Genomic DNA, 20,635 nt, shown 5'->3' with positions numbered 1-20,635 from the left:
TTTCAACTATATCGACTTCCTATGTGGGGTCATTATACTGTATGGAGTACTATACAGGGGCCATTATACTGTATGGGTCACAATGTAAGGCCATTTTACTGTATGGATGACTATGTGGGGCCATTATACTGTATGGAGGACTATGTGGGGCCCATTATACTGTATGGAGGACTATGTGGGGCCCATTATACTGTATGGAGGACTATGTGGGGCCCATTATACTGTATGGAGGATTATGTGGGGCCCATTATACTGTATGGAGGATTATGTGGGGCCCATTATACTGTATGGAGGATTATGTGGGGCCATTCTGTATGGAGGACTATGTGGGGCCATTATACTATATGGAGCACTATGTGAGGCCATTATACTGTAGGTAGGACTATGTGGGGCCTATTATACTGTATGGAGGACTATGTTGGGCCAATTACACTGTATGGAGGACTATGTGGGACCCATTACACTGTATGGAGGACTATGTGGGGCCCATTACACTGTATGGAGTACTATGTGGGGTCATTATACTGTATGGAGCACTATACATATGCCATTATACTGTATGGGGCACGATGTAAGGCCATTTTACTGTATAGAGCACTATGTGAGGCCATTATACTGTATGGAGGACTATGTGGGGCCCATTATATTGTATGGAGGACTTTTTTGTGGCCATTATACTGTATGGAGGGCTGTGTGGGGTTTACAGTTGGAGAATCATACTGTGATGGGGTCACTATTCTTTTTAGGGGGATTGAGGGTTGGGTACAGTAGGGTCATCATTCCGTGTGTGTGGAGGGTACTGTGAGGGAATTCACTGCGGGAGTATCATACTGTGTTTGGGAGCACATTTGTTTGCATCATACTTTATTATCTGTATTATTCAATGCTTTTTATCCTTTGTTGTTACATATTTAAATTATGTCAATGGGTAATATGCTTTTTATTGCTCTTACATAACATATTATATTATTCCAATATTTTATTCTAAGAGCTATTAAAATGTACTTTGTTCATTTGACAACCCCTTTAAGTTTGTTTCCATATGAAAACGTTAATTGTTATATTTGATGATAAGAAAACACTTTCTCACTTGTAGACTATTTTTTTTAATAAATATCAAGGTTGGCCCGAGACCTTGCCCAAGCTTTTAATTTTGTCCCTCTGTGTATTTGAGTTTGACGTCCCTGGTTTAGACACAGTCATTAACTGAAATGGAAACAATTATACTCTTGAGGCTGTGGAAGCAATTTTCGTGTCATGGGACATACACTATGGCAAGGCTGAGTATAGCAGCAAGACACAAGGTAATTATACCACATCAGCAAGGTTTGTCCCAGGCAAATATTTCAAAGCAGACTGGGGTTTCAATATGTGTTCTCCAAATTGTTCAAGCTCTTTTTAAGAATAGACCAGAAATGGGCAACACTAAGGACCATAAATGCAATGGTTGGCCAAGGAAATCTAGTGCAGCAGATGCATCATGTTTACTTCCCATTGATATGGGGTGATGTCCAGCAGTGTCATCAGCTAAGAACTAGCAGCAAACAATGGAACCCAGCTCCATCCATCTACTGTTCAGAGAAGTCTGGCCAGAAATGTTCTTCATGGAAGAATTGTGGACAAAAAGCCATACCTTTGAAATGGAAACAAGGCCAAGTGACTCAATTATGCATGAAAACAGAGGAACTGAGGTGCAGAAAAATAGCAGCACAGGCTCTGCACTGATGAGTGAAAATTTGAAATATATTGCTGTAGCAGAAGACAGTTTGTTTGCTGAAGTGCTGCCGAGTGGCACAATATTGAGTGTATGGAGGCAACAGTAATGCATGGTAGAGGTTCATTGCAAGTATAGGTCTGTTTTTCAGCAAATGGAGTTGGGTATTTGGTCAAGATAAATGGTGTCCTCAGTGGTGAAATATACAGGCAGATGCTTATCCATCATGTAATAGGAGGGAGGCATGTGATTGGCCACAAATTTATTCTGCAGCAGAACAACAGTCCCCAACATACAGCAGATGTCATTAAGAATCATTTTCAAAGTGAAGAAGAACAAGAATTCCTAAAAGTGATGGTATGGCCTCCATAGATCCCTGATCTGAACATCATTGATTTTGTGTGGGATTACATGAAAAGACAGAAGGATTTGCTTAAAGGGAATCTGTCAGCAGGTTTTTGCTAAGTAATCTGAAGACAGCAGGAATTTGAGGCTGAAACACAGAATTAAGGGATGTATCACATGTCAAAGTGTGTACTGTTGTTTACTAAGGGTATGTGCACACGGTCAGGAGCTGCTGCGGGTTTGACGCTGCGTGTCTATGCATCGTCAAACCTGCAGCGGCCAGATGTTGTGAGGGGTGCAGGGTGGTAGTAGTGGCGAGGGATTGCTGTTGTGGTATATGCTCACCCTGATGGCCCACAAATAAATAATAATTTCCATGTTGTATTGTGATTTGCATGTGCAGCACACAAAATCCCTTGTTGTCCCTCCGTCTTCTTTAGGAGTCCAGTAGTTGAAGGCAAGCAATCACTGTCACACACAGTCTGTTTTATATACAAACCAACTTTACTTAACTTCTTCTTCAGTTCAGTTATGGTCATTAATACAGTCTTTTGGGACATCGCCGTTACAGTTTCAGCTTCCTCTACTGTCCCTTCCTGTCCTCAGAGTTAGTTTTCTCAGTACCACAGCTTTCCAGAACACGGTCCTACTTTCCTCAGATATGTCCCCGTCCGCTCTCCCCTCCTTGGGAGTAGTGAAGGCTGGCTTCATCAGTCCTTTTACAGGCCTCGGACGTTTAGGGAATTTTCCTCAGAGTTGTCCGCTTTATCGTTCCCCAAGCTGCCTAACTCTTTTTCCATCATCCATCTGTATCTCTATTGACCTTCAGCCCCCAGGGCCTTGAACTTCTCCTCAGTCTTCCTCCAGCACAGACTTAAACGTTACCAACAGCAACTGCAGCTCTGACTGAACTTCTCCCTTCACCAATGAACTGTCATATACACCCACTAATAACGTACATTAAACTTCACATACTCTAAAGCAGGGGTCTCATACTCAACTGAACATATGGGCCGCACACAGAAAAACATTTAATTTGGGGGGCCGCATTATATGCATGACAAAGTGACATTTTTAGTGATACCATTTTATTTTCTATACACCTTTTGAACTGGTCCTCATCTTGCAGACATGGTCTCCCATCCAGGTCCTTCATATTGCAGACATGGTCTCCCATCCAGGTCCCCCATATTGCAGACATGGTCTCCCATCCAGGTCCCCCATATTGCAGACATGATCTCCCATCGAGGTTCCCCATATTGCAGACATGGTCTCCCATCCAGGTCCCCCATATTGCAGACATGGTCTCCCATCCAGGTCCCCCATATTGCAGACATGGTCCCCCATACCCATATTGCAGACATGGTCCCCATATTGCAGACATGGTCTCCCATCCAGGTCCCCCATATTGCAGACATGGTCTCCCATCCAGGTCCCCCATATTGCAGACATGGTCCCCCATACCCATATTACAGACATGGTCCCCATATTGCAGACATGGTCTCCCATCCAGGTCCCCCATATTGCAGACATGGTCTCCCATCCAGGTCCCCCATATTGCAGACATGGTCTCCCATCCAGGTCCCCCATATTGCAGACATGGTCCCCATATTGCAGACATGGTCCCCATATTGCAGACATGGTCTCCCATCCAGGTCCCCCATATTGCAGACATGGTCCCCATATTGCAGACATGGTCTCCCATCCAGGTCCCCCATATTGCAGACATGGTCCCCCATCCAGGTCCCCCATATTGCAGACATGGTCCCGGATCCAGGTCCCCCATATTGCAGACATGGTCTCCCATCCAGGTCCCCCATATTGCAGACATGGTCTCCCATCCAGTTACCACATATTGCAGACATGGTCTCCCATCCAGGGCCCCCATATTGCAGACATGGTCTCCCATCCAGGTCCCCCATATTGCAGACATGGTCTCCCATCCAGGTCCCCCATATTGCAGACATGGTCTCCCATCCAGGTCCCCCATATTGCAGACATGGTCTCCCAGCCAGGTCCCCCATATTTCAGACATGGTCTCCCATCCAGGTCCCCCATATTGCAGACATGGTCGCCATATTGCAGACATGGTCTCCCATATTGCAGACATGGTCGCCATATTGCAGACATGGTCTCCAATCCAGGTCCCCCATATTGCAGACATGGACCCCATATTGCAGACATGGTCTCCCATCCAGGTCCCCCATATTGCAGACATGGTCCCCCATCCATGTCCCCCATATTGCAGACATGGTCTCCCATCCAGGTCCCCCATATTGCAGACATGGTCTCCCATCCAGGTCCCCCATATTGCAGACATGGTCTCCCATCCAGGTCCCCCATATTGCAGACATGGTCTTCCAGCCAGGTCCCCCATATTGCAGACATGGTCTCCCATTCAGGTCCCCCATATTGCAGACATGGTCTCCCATCCAGGTCCCCCATATTGCAGACATGGTCTCCCATCCAGGTCCCCCATATTGCAGACATGGTCTCCCAGCCAGGTCCCCCATATTGCAGACATGGTCTCCCATCCAGGTCCCCCATATTGCAGACATGGTCCCCATATTGCAGACATGGTCCCCCATACCCATATTGCAGACATGGTCCCCATATTGCAGACATGGTCTCCCATCCAGGTCCCCCATATTGCAGACATGGTCTCCCATCCAGGTCCCCCATATTGCAGACATGGTCCCCATATTGCAGACATGGTCCCCATATTGCAGACATGGTCTCCCATCCAGGTCCCCCATATTTCAGACATGGTCCCCATATTGCAGACATGGTCTCCCATCCAGGTCCCCCATATAGCAGACATGATCTCTCATCCAGGTCCCCCATATTGCAGACATGGTCTCCCATCCAGGTCCCCCATATTGCAGACATGATCTCCCATCCAGGTCCCCCATATTGCAGACATGGTCTCCCATCCAGTTCCCCCATATTGCAGACATGGTCTCCCATCCAGGTCCCCCATATTGCAGACATGGTCTGCCAGCCAGGTCCCCCATATTGCAGACATGGTCTCCCATTCAGGTCCCCCATATTGCAGACATGGTCCCCATATTGCAGACATGGTCCCCCATATTGCAGACATGGTCACCATATTGCAGACATGGTCTCCCATCCAGGTCCCCCATATTGCAGACATGGTCCCCATATTGCAGACATGGTCTCCCATCCAGGTCCCCCATATAGCAGACATGATCTCTCATCCAGGTCCCCCATATTGCAGACATGGTCTCCCATCCAGGTCCCCCATATTGCAGACATGATCTCCCATCCAGGTCCCCCATATTGCAGACATGGTCTCCCATCCAGTTCCCCCATATTGCAGACATGGTCTCCCATCCAGGTCCCCCATATTGCAGACATGGTCTGCCAGCCAGGTCCCCCATATTGCAGACATGGTCTCCCATCCAGGTCCCCCATATTGCAGACATGGTCCCCATATTGCAGACATGGTCCCCCATATTGCAGACATGGTCACCATATTGCAGACATGGTCTCCCATCCAGGTCCCCCATATTGCAGACATGGTCTCCCATCCAGGTCCCCCATATTGCAGACATGGTCCCTCATATTGCAGACATGGTCCCCATATTGCAGACATGGTCTCCCATCCACGTCCCCCATATTGCAGACATGGTCCCCCATCCAGGTCCCCCATATTGCAGACATGGTCCCCCATATTGCAGACATGGTCCTCCATCCTGGTCCTTATCTTGCAGACATGTCCCCCATCAAGGTCCCCCCCATACTGTGCACAAGATCCACCCTCCCCAATACTGTGCACAGGGCCCCCCCCATACTGCGCACAGAGTCTCCCTCCCCATACTGCGCACAGGGTCCCCGTCCCCCCCATACTGCACACAGGGTCCCCGTCTCCCCATACTGCGCACAGAGTCCCCGTCTCCCCATACTGTGCTCAGGGTCCCTGTCCCCCCATACTGCGCTCAGGGTCCCCGTCCCCCCAGACTGCGATCAGGGTCCCCGTCCCCCATACTGCGCTCAAGGTCCCCGTCCCCCCATACTGCGCACAGGGTCTCCCTCCCCATACTGCGCACAGGGTCCCTGTCCCCCCATACTGCACACAGGGTCCCCGTCTCCCCATACTGCGCACAGGGTCCCCGTCTCCCAATACTGCGCTCAGGGTCCCTGTCCCCCCATACTGCGCTCAGGGGCCCGTCCCCGCAGACAGCGCTCAGGGTCCCCGTCCCCCATACTGCGCTCAAGGTCCTCGTGCCCCCATACTGCGCACAGTGCCCCCCCATACTGAGAACAGGTCCCCTGTGCTGTATTTCACATGACAGAGAAAAAGAAAAATATTCTTCTCACCTGTCCTCCATTATCTCGGCGTCCTTTCTGTACCTGTAGCCCGCAGGCACATACCCCGTAACGATCGCGGCTCTCTCCAGCAGTCGCCAACATCAGCGCTGTAGTGCAATGTTTTGCCGCGCAGACAGAAACCGGCTCTCTGCACAGCAATACCAGTGCCAGCCGCCGGCCTATCAGAGGCCAGCAGCTGACATCTGTGCATGGCATTGACGTCATACGCCGCTGCGCTGGGACGCAGATGTCAGCACTGGTATTGCTGTGCAGAGAGCTGGTCTCTGCGCGGCAATACACTGCATTACAGCGCTGATGTTGGCGGCTGCTGGAGAGAGCCGCGATCGTTACGGGGTCTATGTGTCTGCGGGCCGCGTGTTTGAGACCCCTGCTCTAAAGTATGCCTTATCTTCTATATACTAATAGGTCCACCACTGCCTATCAGCCCCAATGTTTCTTTCTATCATTAACTAAACCCTAGGCAGTGTCCTATGCTTTCCCTATACACCATATATAAATAACATCATACAATAATCACAATACATTACATTAACTTTCAGACCCGCAGCATGTCAATTTCTATTGCGTAGACTAACATCTATGAAGAAAGTCCACATGTGAAAAAAAAAATTGCGCCGCTCATTTGCATAATGAGAGCAGAAGCCGCTCGGCTATTCCGCAGCGTCAGGGATGCAGGCGGCTCCTGATTGTGGGCACATACCCTAACTGTGAAGAATTTATCACTAAGAGATTAACATTCCTAGACTAGTCCAGCGACTAAACACCTCGCTGACTATGGACTTTGTACATGGAGAGCCTGGTGTGGGCGGGGGAAGTTTTTCAGTTTTGCTTCATTCTAAGGCTGTGTGCCCATGTAGCAGATTTGATGCAGAGCGTTTTTGCCTCTCTCTGGCAGAAAAACACGCATGCAGATTTACATGCGTTTTTTTCTGCCAGAGAGAAGCATTTTTACATGCGTTTTCGCATGCATTTTTTCAAGCACTTTTCCAAGCGATTTTGAGCATCAATTGGAAAAGTGCTTGACAAGTTGGTCACACAATATAAATCCATGCAACCGGCATGGATTTATATTGTGTGACCAACTTAGATGCTTTAAATGCAGCATCTATAGTAAAAACAAAAAGAATTAAGAAGTTAAAAATAAAAAAAACCTGTATACTCACCTCTCCAGTCTCCTCCCGACGGCATCCCCTCTCCTCGGAGTCCCGCTGTGTACTTGCAGGACCTGCGGTGACATAATTTAGTCAGTTGATGGTCACGCGACCATCACCTGACCGCTGACGTCAGCGGTCGCGTGACCATCAGCTGACTAAATGACGTCACCACAGGTCCTGCCAGTACACCGCGGGACGCTGAGGAGAGAGGACGCCGCCGGGAGCAGGCCGGAGAGGTGAGTATACAAGTTTTTTTTATTTTTAACTTTTTTATTTATTTTTTTCACCGCTTGGTAGCCGGGATGAAGAGGAGTTGTAGTCTTCTCTTCATCCTGGGTACCACACGCACCGCGATTACGTCGCAAATTCGTGGCCATTGAATTTAATTGAAACGCAGCAAATCCACATATACCTGCGGGTTTGCTGCGTTTCAATGTTCCTCAATGGCCGTGAATTTGCAGCGTAATCGCGGTAGAAATGGTCACGCTGCGTTTTGCAATGCAATGCGAATTTGGCACGCTAATTAGCGCATCATGTGCACAGCACATCCGAATTCACATTGCTTTGCATGGCAGATGGTTTTACAAGCGTTTTCGCGGCCGTAAAAACGCTACAAAAACGCTACGTGGGCACATGGCCTAAATCTAAAATCTCTGATTGTGTCAGAACGGCTGCACCCAGTAATCTACGTGATACATTGTTGGATTCAGATTCTCTTTGCGTACAGTGGGGAAAATAAATATTTGATACACTGACGATTTTGCACCTACATCTACAAAGAATGGAGAGGTCTGTAAATTTTATCGTAGGTATACTTCAACTGTGAGAGACAGAATCTAAAAAAAAAATCCAGAAAATCACATTGTATGATTTTTACTTAATTAATTTGCATTTTATTGCATGAAATAAGTATTTGATAAAATAGAAAAACAGAACTTAATTATTTGGTGCAGAAACCTTTGTTTGCAATTACAGAGGTCAGACGTTTCCCGTAGTTCTTGACCAAGTTTGCTCACACTACAGCAGGGATTTTAGCCCACTCATCCATACAGATCTTCTCCAGGTCTTTCAGATTTCTGGGCTATTGCTGGGTAACATTGAGTTTCAGCTGCCCCCCAATTTTTTTCTATTGGGTTCAGGTGTGGAGACTGGCTAGGCCACGCCAGGACCTGAAACTCTTTCTATGGAGCCATTTGTTAGTTGCCCTGGCTGTGTGTTTTGGGTCATTGTCATGCTAGAAGACCCAGCCATGACCCATCGTCAATGCTCTTACTAAGGGAAGGAGGTTGTTGGCAAAAAATCTTGCGATACATGACCCCATCCATCCTCCCTTCAATACGGTGCAGTCGTCCTGTCCCCTTTGCATAACAGCATCCCTAAAGTATTATGCTTTCCCCAACATGCTTCACGGTTGGTACGGTGTTCTTGGGGTTGTACTCATCCTTCTTCTTCCTCCAAACACGACGAGTGGAGTTGATACCAAAAAGTTATATTTTGGTCTCATCTGACCACATGAACTTCTCCTTTGCCTCCCCATCATCCAGGTGGTCATTGGTGAACTTCAAAGGGACCTGGACATGTGCAGGCATGAGCAGAGTAACCTTGCAAGTCCTGCAGGATTTTAATCCATAACGGCGTAGTGTGTTACTAGCGATAAAGCTTGAGACTGTGGTTCAGGCTCTCTTCAAGTCATTGAGCAAGTCCTCCCATGTAGTTCTAGGTTGATTCATGACCTTTCTCAGAATCATTCTTACCCCACGAGGCAAGATCTTGCATGGAGCCCCAGACCGAGGAAGATTGACAGTCATCTTGTGTTTCTTCCATTTTCTAATAATTGTGCCAACAGTTGTTGTCTTCTCACCAAGCTGCTTGCCTATTGTCCTGTAGCCCATCCCAGCCTCGTGCAGGTCTACAATTTTGTCCCTGGTGTCCTTAGACAGCTCTTTCGTCTTGGCCATGGTGGCGAGGTTGGAGTGTGATTGATTGAGTGTGTGGACAGGTCTCTTTTATACAGACAACAACTTCAAGCAGGTGCAATTAATACAGGTAATGAGTGCAGAGTAGGAGGGCTTCTTAAAGAAAAACTAACAGGTCTGTGAGAGCCAGAATTCTTGCTGGTTGGTAGGTGATGAAATACTTATTTCATGCAATAAAATGCTATTTAATTATTTAAAAATCATACAATGTGATTTTCTGTTTTTTTTTATTTTTAGATTCTGTCTCTCCCAGTTGAAGTGTACCTGCGATAAAAATTACAGACCTCTCCATTCTTTGTAGGTGGGAAAACTTGCAAAATCGGCAGTGTATCAAATACTTATTTTCCCCACTGTACATCATGCTGTTCTCAGATGAGTTTGCAAAAACCTGCTGACAAATTCCTTTAAGCCTTCATTCACCGAAGCTCTGGGGTTATCTCTCAAAGATAAAAACGCTGCAAAAAAGCTGCAAAATCAGAGAAAAATTATGTTGCGTTTTTTTCAACATTTTTTCACTTTCTCATTGCTTTCTAAAGGTGAAAAACACTGTAAAAATGCAGAACGAATTGACATACTACAGATTAAAAAAAAACAACACTGCAAGTTGTCAATTTCAGTCCGGAAAAAAAGCACACACTGTTTGTTCTTCTACCCTTTTTTTATAATAAAGCTCTATTTACTTTCCCATTATCGCAATAGCAATCTGCCTGATGAAGGTCTTGATTTTAGGCCAAAATGTTACATATGTTGGATTACATTTCAAATAAAGCCATTTTTTTCTTCCTTGCACAATTGAAAAAAAAAAGTGCATGCATAGGCTTTCTGAAATCTCATAGCTTTTGATGGTACTATAAAAAAGCAGCTTTTAATTTGTATGAAAAAAAAAAACGCAGCAAAAAACTGCATGTGTACTAACAGTATTTGGTCAATATTCGGTCAGTATTTTTTCTCAGGAGTGGGAGACAAAATCAGGAGTGGGTGATAAATGCAGAATTGGTGACTTGTTTCTATTATACCTTTTCTCTGATTGTTCCTCACCTGGTTTTGACTCCAACTGCTGAGAAAAAATACTGACCGAATACTGACCAAATACTGATAGTGGGGCCGTGGCCTTAGCCTTATGATCTTTCCAGAGAGGTGACAGGTCCTCCCTAATGTTCAAGAACAACTTCTACTACAGGTAGATGAGGCTTTTAAACTAGGTGTTTATTTATATGTTATATTTTAGGTCAATAGGGAAACAATGTAAGCAAATACTAAGGATCAGATATGTCGTCATTTTAAAAAAAATGTTATGTGCTCTAATATGTGAATTTGTAAAAAAAAAATGTTGTTCATAAGCATCAGGTTACTGTAGCAAGTTGGAATGTTTGTAATGTGAACCTGCCCTGAGAGCTTTTGTATAACTGTTCCTCATAAATTAATGCTACAGTATGTAAAACTAATCACAGCACACGACTGTAAGTAATTTTATCAGGAAGATTAGAATGTACATTGTATATAGACGCAGAGAATTCAGTTAGATGAGAAAAAAATATTCTTTATACTGAATATTGAGCAATATGTAGCTGATCTGCTGGGCATAAAGGAGTGGTCACACACTGTGTGAAGAAGCACAGGCATCCTAGAACATTCCTTTCAACAACATATTGTACAAATGCTGAAGAAGCAATTTGCGTTCCTGCAAAGGGAATGAACACAAACTTTATACTGTCCTGAGAAAAGCAGAAAACGCCTGCAGGGCTCTGGTTCAATTACACATTTAATGACTCTCGAGAGGGCTGACTATAAGACCCAAGTTTACTCTATGTAAAAAAGTAAAAATATTTAAGTTGTATAAAATACTGTCACTCAAAAATATATTTAATTTACACATAGATGTACTATACGAAACCTTCTATGCACATGTGTATACGGCTGCATGATGTCATTATGTACCATAAGGCCAGTTGCATGCTATGACCAACAGCAGAATCCACTTAGAATCTAGCATCATAAAATGCCATATTGTTTGAATCCACTTCATATTAAACATACTTCATCTCCATCACAACATCATTTTTTGTGTGTTTTCAAACGTGAATATCAATCATTTTTAAAGATTTTATTTAAAGCATACTTGGAGGCATTTCTATTTTATTCCATTTGTTACATGCTGTTTTCTGGAGTTTTTAAGCTTTACACGGGCAGGTGCGAAACAGTCAGATTTAGGTCCTGCTCTGCCCCCGTATATTTTGAGACCTGCTGGTACATAGCGAGATGAATCACTAGAATTAAGGACCATCCTGATTGAGTGCACCTTGTCAATGTTGGATGGCTTTAAGCTATTTTGATCAAAAGTGTCAACCAAGTACCCTATGATATTTACATTGCTATTACTATTTATTTATTGCTTACTGTAGGGTATTCACTCATTGTTTTCATCCATTTTGTTTTTCAAGTACTATAGAGAAGAAAAATCAGAAAAACTGAAAAAGAAAGAGATAAAAAAAAAATCACTTAGAGAAAGGGACTGACACAAAAAAACAATGATATGCTGCCAAAAATATTCAAACTGCATGGTGCAGAAATATGGTTTATCCACATAGTTTGCCCATTCACAATGATTGCAAGTAAATCAAACATCAACTGATGTTTATCTGTCCACGTAAAAGGATCCTAAAGCCTGAATGATCGTTTTGCCGATCGTTTGTCCAACAGCTGTCATTTCCAGATCCCCATAAACAGGCACGTTTGGCACAGTGGAGCACTCCAGTATTCCTCATGAGACAGCTGCTGCCAGACTCCTCTTGAGCTGTCTTATCTCCAGAAGAAAAGGATCAGCTGTCGGAAATCCGGTGTGCAGGATCCTTCTCTCCCCTGCCATAATCTGTTGGTGAACAGTATCAGACCCCACATCGGTTCGTTCAAATGATGACTGTCTTATATTAATCGGGGCTTTTGCTGTCATCATCTTAAATATCTCAAAAGTCAAAATCTCATCTTTGTCAGAAGAATTGTGTATTTCCACTAATGCAGAATAATATTGTAACAATGTGGGAAGCTATATATACAAGAACAGGGGCGGACACAGACAGAAGAAAGCCCCTGTGCAAGAAAAGTAAATGGGCCCCCTTTCAGTCGAAAGGCTCATCATAATGCACAATTCCACCTGCTTTGGAGGTAGAGGTGGGCCCCCTTACCTCTTTGGCTCCTGTGCAGCTGCATCAGGAGCTTCACAGGTTGCACCAATGGTATGTCTGCCCATTATACAATATGTATTTTAGATTGAGAATTCGGTAAATGAAAACAGTTTGATAAAAAAAAATATTATGTGCTCCAAATCATTAGTGTCTAGTAGCATAAATAAATAATATGATAAAGAGCATTCAAATTAGAACAAGGCTTATACAGTGGTATGGACTTTAGGGTAAAGGCACAAAAGTCTGCAGTCACTCTCTGTTACTGCAGACTTGTGAATCCTCACATCGCACACAGATTGCAATGTCAGGATTCTCTTGTGCCGCTTGATGAGACAGGTATCTGATTTGCATTTCACTTGCATTGAGTGAGGCCATGCACGTCTAGACAAAATGTGCCGGGAGTACGCATATCGCATACTTGCGGTCACATAACCACCCACCCCTGATGCTGGCATCGGAGAATCCTAACCATGAGTGATGTGACATGTCTGTAGTCACATAGAGTCCTGAGTGCAGACTTTCATGCCAAACCTGGACAGCCCCTTAAAGTCCTATTAAAGCTATTCTCCTTTGTTACTTTTTTACCAAAATTAGTTCTTTTCCAAAATCAGAGTTGTTTGATTTTTTTTCTCTCATATTCTGCAACATTGTTCACAAATTGCAATCATTTACCTGTCCAGTTGAGTCACCTCACCCTAAATAACTATACCAGCCTGAGGATACAATTACTAGTTGCCCCAGACCACAATACAAAAGGAGAGGGGCTTAAAAAAATTGAGCAGGTGCAGAGGGAACTTGTAGAGCTTGTTAACACCTTTCTTTCTTCTGTTGTGGTTCTTCTAGATTGTTGGCAAATACAAATAAATCCTTTCTGTTCTGGATTCTTGGACTGTTTTGCACCAATCCTGTTGTCTATTGAACCTGTTACTACACTCTTTATTATAATAACGTTCCAGAGAGCAGAAGCTTATGACTACTCTCTGCTTGTGTTATTTCTGCTAACAATCTTATGACAAAGTAATATGACACACAGACCTCGATTCATCCTCATCTTTGCGTCTTCTTTCTGGAGTAAAAATGGTTCTAATAGGGACTTTTATGTTTGCACCAGTATTTATTATTTAATATGTGCCCTTTTTAAGATAACTTTAATTTGGCTTCATCTGTGTTGTTTTTTGACAGTGTGGGATTGATTTTCTTTATCCAGATGTTTTAACTTAATTCCCTATTTCTACTTTTTGAAATGACACAAATTTGTGTGTAATTGTACAGTACCCTATTGGAGTACAAAATCTTATATTTTTTATTTTTGCACAGTTGAAGACTACCATGTAACATTGTAAAGCATCATGAGTTATTGCTCTGAAAATGTGCAAATAAAGGTAACAGACAAAACAAAAAAAAAAAAGAAAAACATTATATTTTGTGCAAAGTTGTGCTGTCCACCCTGTCTATCAGATATAATTCCAGAGCGTAAAAAGAGGCTGCTCACACAGTCCACCATGTCTTTCTGATCTAATACTGGAGATACCAGGAGAGCTGGGTAAGAAGAGGCTGCTCACACTGCTGTCCACCCTGTCTATCTGATCTAATACTGGAGATATCAGGGATGCTGATGTGAAAAGAGCCTGACACACTGCTGTCCATCCTGTCTTTCTGATCCAATACTGGAGATTCCAGGGATGTTGAGGAAAGACGAGGCTGCTCACACTGTCCACCATGTCTTTCTGATCTAATACTGGAGATAAGATGAGGCTGCTGACACTGCTATCCATCCTGTCTTTCTGATCTAATGTTTAGGATACTAGGGGTGCTGAGGTATGAAGAGGCCACTGATAATGCTGTCTACCCTGTTTTTCTGAATGGCAATATATTGTATGGGTTATCTCCAGGTCACAGCAGAGGAGCCTCCTACTTTATGCGCTCACATGCACCTGTCCTAACATTCTGGGAAAGGATCCTTTAACAAGGCAGAGCCATTTTAATTCGATAGGGACTCCTTTCCTAGACAAAACGATTATGATTTACTAATTTAAAGTATTTTGCTCAGTACAAATGAGTACACCCCCTTTTGAAACGTAAGATTTTAATCAATATCTTACTGAACACAAGAACAATTACCAACATTTTGATAAGACTGAGTTTTGAATATTTTTTAACCCATAACATAAAAGTAAGGTTAATAATATAACTTTCATTACAAAATCTTCAGTTTTACTCAAATTAGTTGATGCAAAAATAAATAACTCCACATCAAATACAACTACATCTAGTATTTTGTATGACCTCCATGATTTTTAAGGACAGCACCAAGTCTTCTAGGCATGGAATGAACAAGTTTGTGACATACTGCAACATCTATCTTTTCCCATTCTTCAAGAACAACCTCTTTTAGAGCCTGGATGCTAGATGGAGAGTGATGCAACATACTTAAAACAGTATGTAGGGGAGGTCACCAGGAGGTCAAAGCATCCAAATATGAAAATTTATAATATTCATACACTGGGCCATCATAAGGAGAAGTCGAGCAACAACATATAGCCTATTCAATATGTCCGTTAAATAGCCAGGTCAATAACAGAAGGAAAAAGGAAAGAAGAAGAAGGAAAAGTATGATATGACTGTTTTATGTATGATTAATTAACATTTTGATGGATTTATCTCTGTGCTTCTGCCACACACCTCTTTTTACAGTCTGTCTTTTAATTGTGTGTGTGTGTGTTATTATTTTTTATCCCTTTTTAGTTCACTTATTTTCCCTGGCCTCTTTCCAAATGTTGAGCCCTCCTTGAATTACAGTGGGAGGAGAATCGGATTGTTTGATGACAGATGACATACTTGGACTTAAATGGAATTTCCCCCTCCTCTTTCTAAAGAAGACAAGTTATACAGTGAACATGGACATTTATCCATATCTATGGACATTCATCAATGTGATTTGTTGTGCACCATATGCGCTGTTTAGATTATATACTATGAGTGGGGTAACGTGGTCACATGGAGAATAGATGCGGTATATATGTGTGCTGTCTCATGCGGTATTAGCCGCCTGCTCCTCCCCATTCCTCTCCCCTGCATGTCTATGACCGGCTTCTTTCCCTCTGTTGTTAATTGGGCTGACTTTCCGAGTGCCTCGGTCATGTGACTGTGACGCGGTCTCTGGTGGGCGGTGCCCCGGAACATGTGACGTCAATGGGGGAGTTCCCCTCTTCCGGGACGCTGCCTGAGACCGCGCCGCTGTCACCAATGTCCAGAGGTACGGGGCGCTATGCGCCTCTATTGGTCAATACCCACCTTAGTCTCCTGACGACTCACATATATAAGAGGCCTTGTATCCACACACACCCCACCACTCCCCCTGAGGAAGTACGGAAACACGTGTTGGGGCTTCCCCTGACACTGTTGGTTATCTCTCATCTGTTACTAAGTATGCCTTATCCAGCCTTACTTATGTGATACTTGCATTATTGTGTGTTGTAGGATTTTACTTTTTGATTATCTATATTGACCTTTGTTTGGGCCATATGATTTTTATTATTGTGACCTGACCTACACACCTTTTGCTGTGATCAATTGATTGTTTTGGTTGGACTATGTGACTGCATTTTTGGTTTATATCTGATACCAACTGTGTCTCTATCTACCCTCTGTTGCCTCACCTGCCCATATTATGTCTGATAATATATGGAATCATACAATGTGTGTCTTTTTAAATACAGGGTGGTCCAAAAGTAGGTGGACAGAAAGTGTAATAAGGTTATGAAGGGGGAGATTTATCAAACAAAATCCAGTAATTTTAGATAACATTATGTGGAGTGATGAAGCTTCTTTCAAATTATCCGGCCATATTAACAGACATTATTGTATTTACTGGTATAATGAGAACATGCATTTAACATTAGAGCAACAACTAAATGAGCCTGGTGTCAATGTTTGGGGTGGTATTTCAAGTTTTGGTGTTTTAGGACCAATATTTTTTGATGGAACAGTCACAGGAGATAAGTATCTCGAAATTCTAATGAATCAAGTTGTTCCCCAGTTACAGCAACAGCCTAATTCAAATGACCTTTATTTCCAACAAGATGGGGCCCCTCCACATTATTCAAGAGTAGTCCGCGAGTATCTTGATGAAACATTTCCTAATAAATGGATTGGCCGAAGAGGCCCACTTGATTGGCCGACACGTTCACAAGACTTGACCCCAATGGATTCTTTCTTTTGGGGAGTACTCAAGGACAAAGTTTATAGTCGAAAACCAAAAAGTGTCAGTGATTTGAAAAATTACATAAGAGATGCATTTCAAGAAATTAATACCCAAAGAGACTTGTGCAAAAAAGTTTGTCGAAGCGTAAGAGGCAGACTTCAAAGCAGTGCAAATTGTAATGGAAAACAGTTTGAGCACCTGCGTTGATAAAATTTAAGGGCTTTTGTATTATTGTTCAGAATAAAATTTAATTGTCAATGTTATGCTTGTGTTAGTAAATATAATTTTATATATAAATCAAAATATAATTCGGGAGAAATCTTGGAGGCAATTGTGTGAGGATTGAGGAACGAATAAATGTGGAGGAGAGAAGGAGGTCTTGGGAGGACCGGAGATCACGTAAGGGAATATATATCGGGAGATTAATTCAGAGATGTATGGAGGAGAAAGGTTAAAACATAAAATCTCACTATAAAACAACTGGGCCATATTTCAGAAGACATTAAAATGACTTATTTGTCAGAAAGTCCAGTGTTGTGGCATTTTTGGAAGTTTTAGTACGGAGAATACCCACATTTAGATTGCCCAAATTGAGCTATTTTGTTTTATGGGAATTAGTGGGTTATTCCCAACTCAATGATTGTTTCAGTTCTAATTATTCCACAAACTTTAATCCAGGCTGTACTGGATTAAATGCATACTATTTTTTTAATGCTGTCATCTCAAAAAAATGTCTTACCTATTTTGACCACTTTGGCATAGCCACCAGTATCAAATCAGTGGTACCCGTGAGTGTGCAGTTCCTCCTCCTGGGCAACTTATGCATAGCTCATACATGAGATGTTGCTCCCTGCACAGTCACCTCAGCCTTGGCAGCCTGTAGCTGTCCTGCTCCAGAAGTTCCATAGACCATGACTGAAGAAGTCAAGCATGCATACCTCCACGCCATTGAAGACTGAGCTCTGAGGTGCTCAATTCTCAGCATCATTTTAGGTCTCACCAGGTAGAGTCTCAGTGATTAGTAAGTTATTCTTTATAACAAGGAGAGGGGATAACTAACTATGTTGGAATTAACAGTTTAAACAAATGTAGAAAAACTCCTTTACAAATGAAAGTCTAGGAACTATAATAGGAAAACACTGTGCTATATCACCTAGAGTATAAAGTAAAAATGCTACATTGATTAGGTGAAAATCTCACATTTAACTGATCAAGGACTTGTCGAGTAAACCAACCAGCGTTCCAGTAAAGAAGAACTCCCATCAAATTTTTTATATTCTTAATATATTGAAATCATCATATCATATACCACTGTGTTCTTACAATTGTTCATTTTGCCTTTCTACCCAGCTAATTCTTATTGTTTCTCTGCTCTATGTAGAAACAGGAAGTTTATTGTTCCTGCAGAAATCATTCCTCTCTTCAACTTCTGACCCAGCTGCTCCCTCCTCCCCGCTGCCAGGGACTTTTGCAGTGACTCATGACTCATACAGGGAAAATTGACCTCCTGTTTCTACATAGAGCTTAGAAGGATTCAGATTGTCCGTTTTTAATCACGTGTTCTCATAGACTTAATTGAAAACAGAAGAATTAAGTGGGTAAAAGGACAAAATGAGCAATTGTAAGTACACAATGCTATATAATATGATGATTGCAATATGTTAAGGGAATAAAAATTTTGATGGGAGGAGTGCTTCTTTAACTTCTGTAAGGCTATGTGTGCATGTTCAGGATTTGAAGCAGAAATTGCCGCAGCGTTTCTGCATCTCCTTGGCAGGAAAAATGCTGCGGAAAAAACGTGCGGCTTTGCTGCGTTTTTTTAGCGGTTTTTGAAGCATTTTTGTACATCAATTAATTATTTTTGAAGCTAAATAAAGTTATTTGGTGGTACATTGGTTTTTGGATCACTGCCAGAACTGGGGTGAGTATATTGGTTAATTTAAATGATTAAAGAATGCGTCTGTTGTATTTCAAATAAAGTGTTTACTCTGTGTCTGTGTTTATTTAACTCTTTACTTTACTTTAATTAGGTTTCGTGATGAAAGGGTCTGATTGACACCTTGTCATCCCCAAACAAAAGAGCTAGGTGTCAGCTAATCCCATTCACCCAATCTTCATTAGCATTTCCATTCATGTAATTTCTGGGGCAGTTGTGAGCTGCTATTTTTAGCCTAGGAAGGTGCCATTAGGCAAACATAGTCCCTGGCTATAATTAACAGCTCACAGCTGTTTAGTTAGCGGCTATGTCCCCCGATCAGCACTCAGCAGCGCTTTGGACGCAGCGGATTTTTGCTGCGTTCAAAAACGTGGTGTTCTAATGCCGCACTTTTGTTGTCGGTACATGTGAATCCACCGCATATAATGACACTTCAATCGGTCAAAATCTGCAGCGGAGACTAGCGTGTCCGCTACAGAAATTGACATGCTGCGGGTGAGTTTGGGTACATGGTTACGGTTAGGAGCCGCTGCAGATGTTTATACAGCGTCAAACCCACGACATCCAGATGTTAAAGCAGAGTGAATGGGATCTCTAGAAATCCCCTGTCCACTATGCGTGCATCAGAGGCTGCGGATCATCCGTGGACACTGACATGCGGTGCATCTTTCAGGACCGCAGCATGTCAAATCTTCTTGCGGAGTCGCTAGTCTCTGCAACAGAAATTTGACCACTATAACGTATTGAATGCGGTAAATCCGCATGGTTCAGTGTACACATGTGGATTTACCTGCATTCAATAGAATGCAACGTTTTGGACGCAGCAAAAAATATGCGTCCAAAGTGCTGCTACGTCCGGATCGTGGGCACAGAGCCTAAATTTAAAAAAAAAAATGGTGTGGGCTCCCGCGTCATTTTTATAGCCAGCAGAGGGAAAGCTGACCACTGGAGGCTGATATTAGTAGTCGGGGAAGGGGCCATTAGCCAAAAATGTTCCCTAGCTATTAATATCAGCCTTTATTGGCTAGATTACACGGGGAACCCAGAAAAAAATTGACGTGGGGTCACTCTATAAAATCTAACCAGAAAAGGCTAAACAGACAGCTGGATCCTGGCCCCCTCTGCGGCTAATAATATCACCCCTCAGCAGTCCCAGAAATGGCGCATCCATAAGATGCTCCAAATCTGGCGCTTAGCCTCCACTCTTCCCACTGCCCTGTAGCGGTGGCAAGTGGGGTAATGGGGTTGGGGTTCACGTCAGCCTTGTATGGACGGCTGACGTGAAGCCCAGATTAGTAATGGAGGGCGTCTATAAAACGCCCCCATTACTAACCGCGTAGTAAAGTGGTCGCCGCTTTTTCAATAAATACACGGCAAGAATAAAGTATTTTAATGAAATAAGAAACACATGGTTTTAAAAATTTTTTTTATTGTACTCAGTCCCTGAATCCCTTGTCTCCTGAAAAAAAAAGTTAAATAAAAAACAACCATATCCCTCACCTGTCCGCCGTCGCAATGTAGTCCACGATTCCGTCATGATTGTCCCTCGGTGATCCAGGTCACTTCAACAGCAGTGACATCAGCAATCACTGTAGAAGACGGCAATGTACACTGACAAGGAGTGTAAAATTACTCCCGTCAGTGTACATTTCTGCTGCAGGAGTGAGGTCACTGGGGTTCATCACCTGAAGATCAGCTGATCAGCCCCAGTGACCTCAGCACCAGTACTGGTGGGAACATTCTTCAGAATGTTCCCACGCAGCATCGGTGC

The sequence above is a fragment of the Phyllobates terribilis genome, unplaced genomic scaffold, assembly GCF_046119375.1.
Source record: "Phyllobates terribilis strain yellow unplaced genomic scaffold, ASM4611937v1 Scaffold_1__5_contigs__length_1240528914, whole genome shotgun sequence".
Taxonomy (NCBI): Eukaryota; Metazoa; Chordata; class Amphibia; order Anura; family Dendrobatidae; genus Phyllobates; species Phyllobates terribilis.
Note: the sequence above shows the minus strand (reverse complement) of the source record.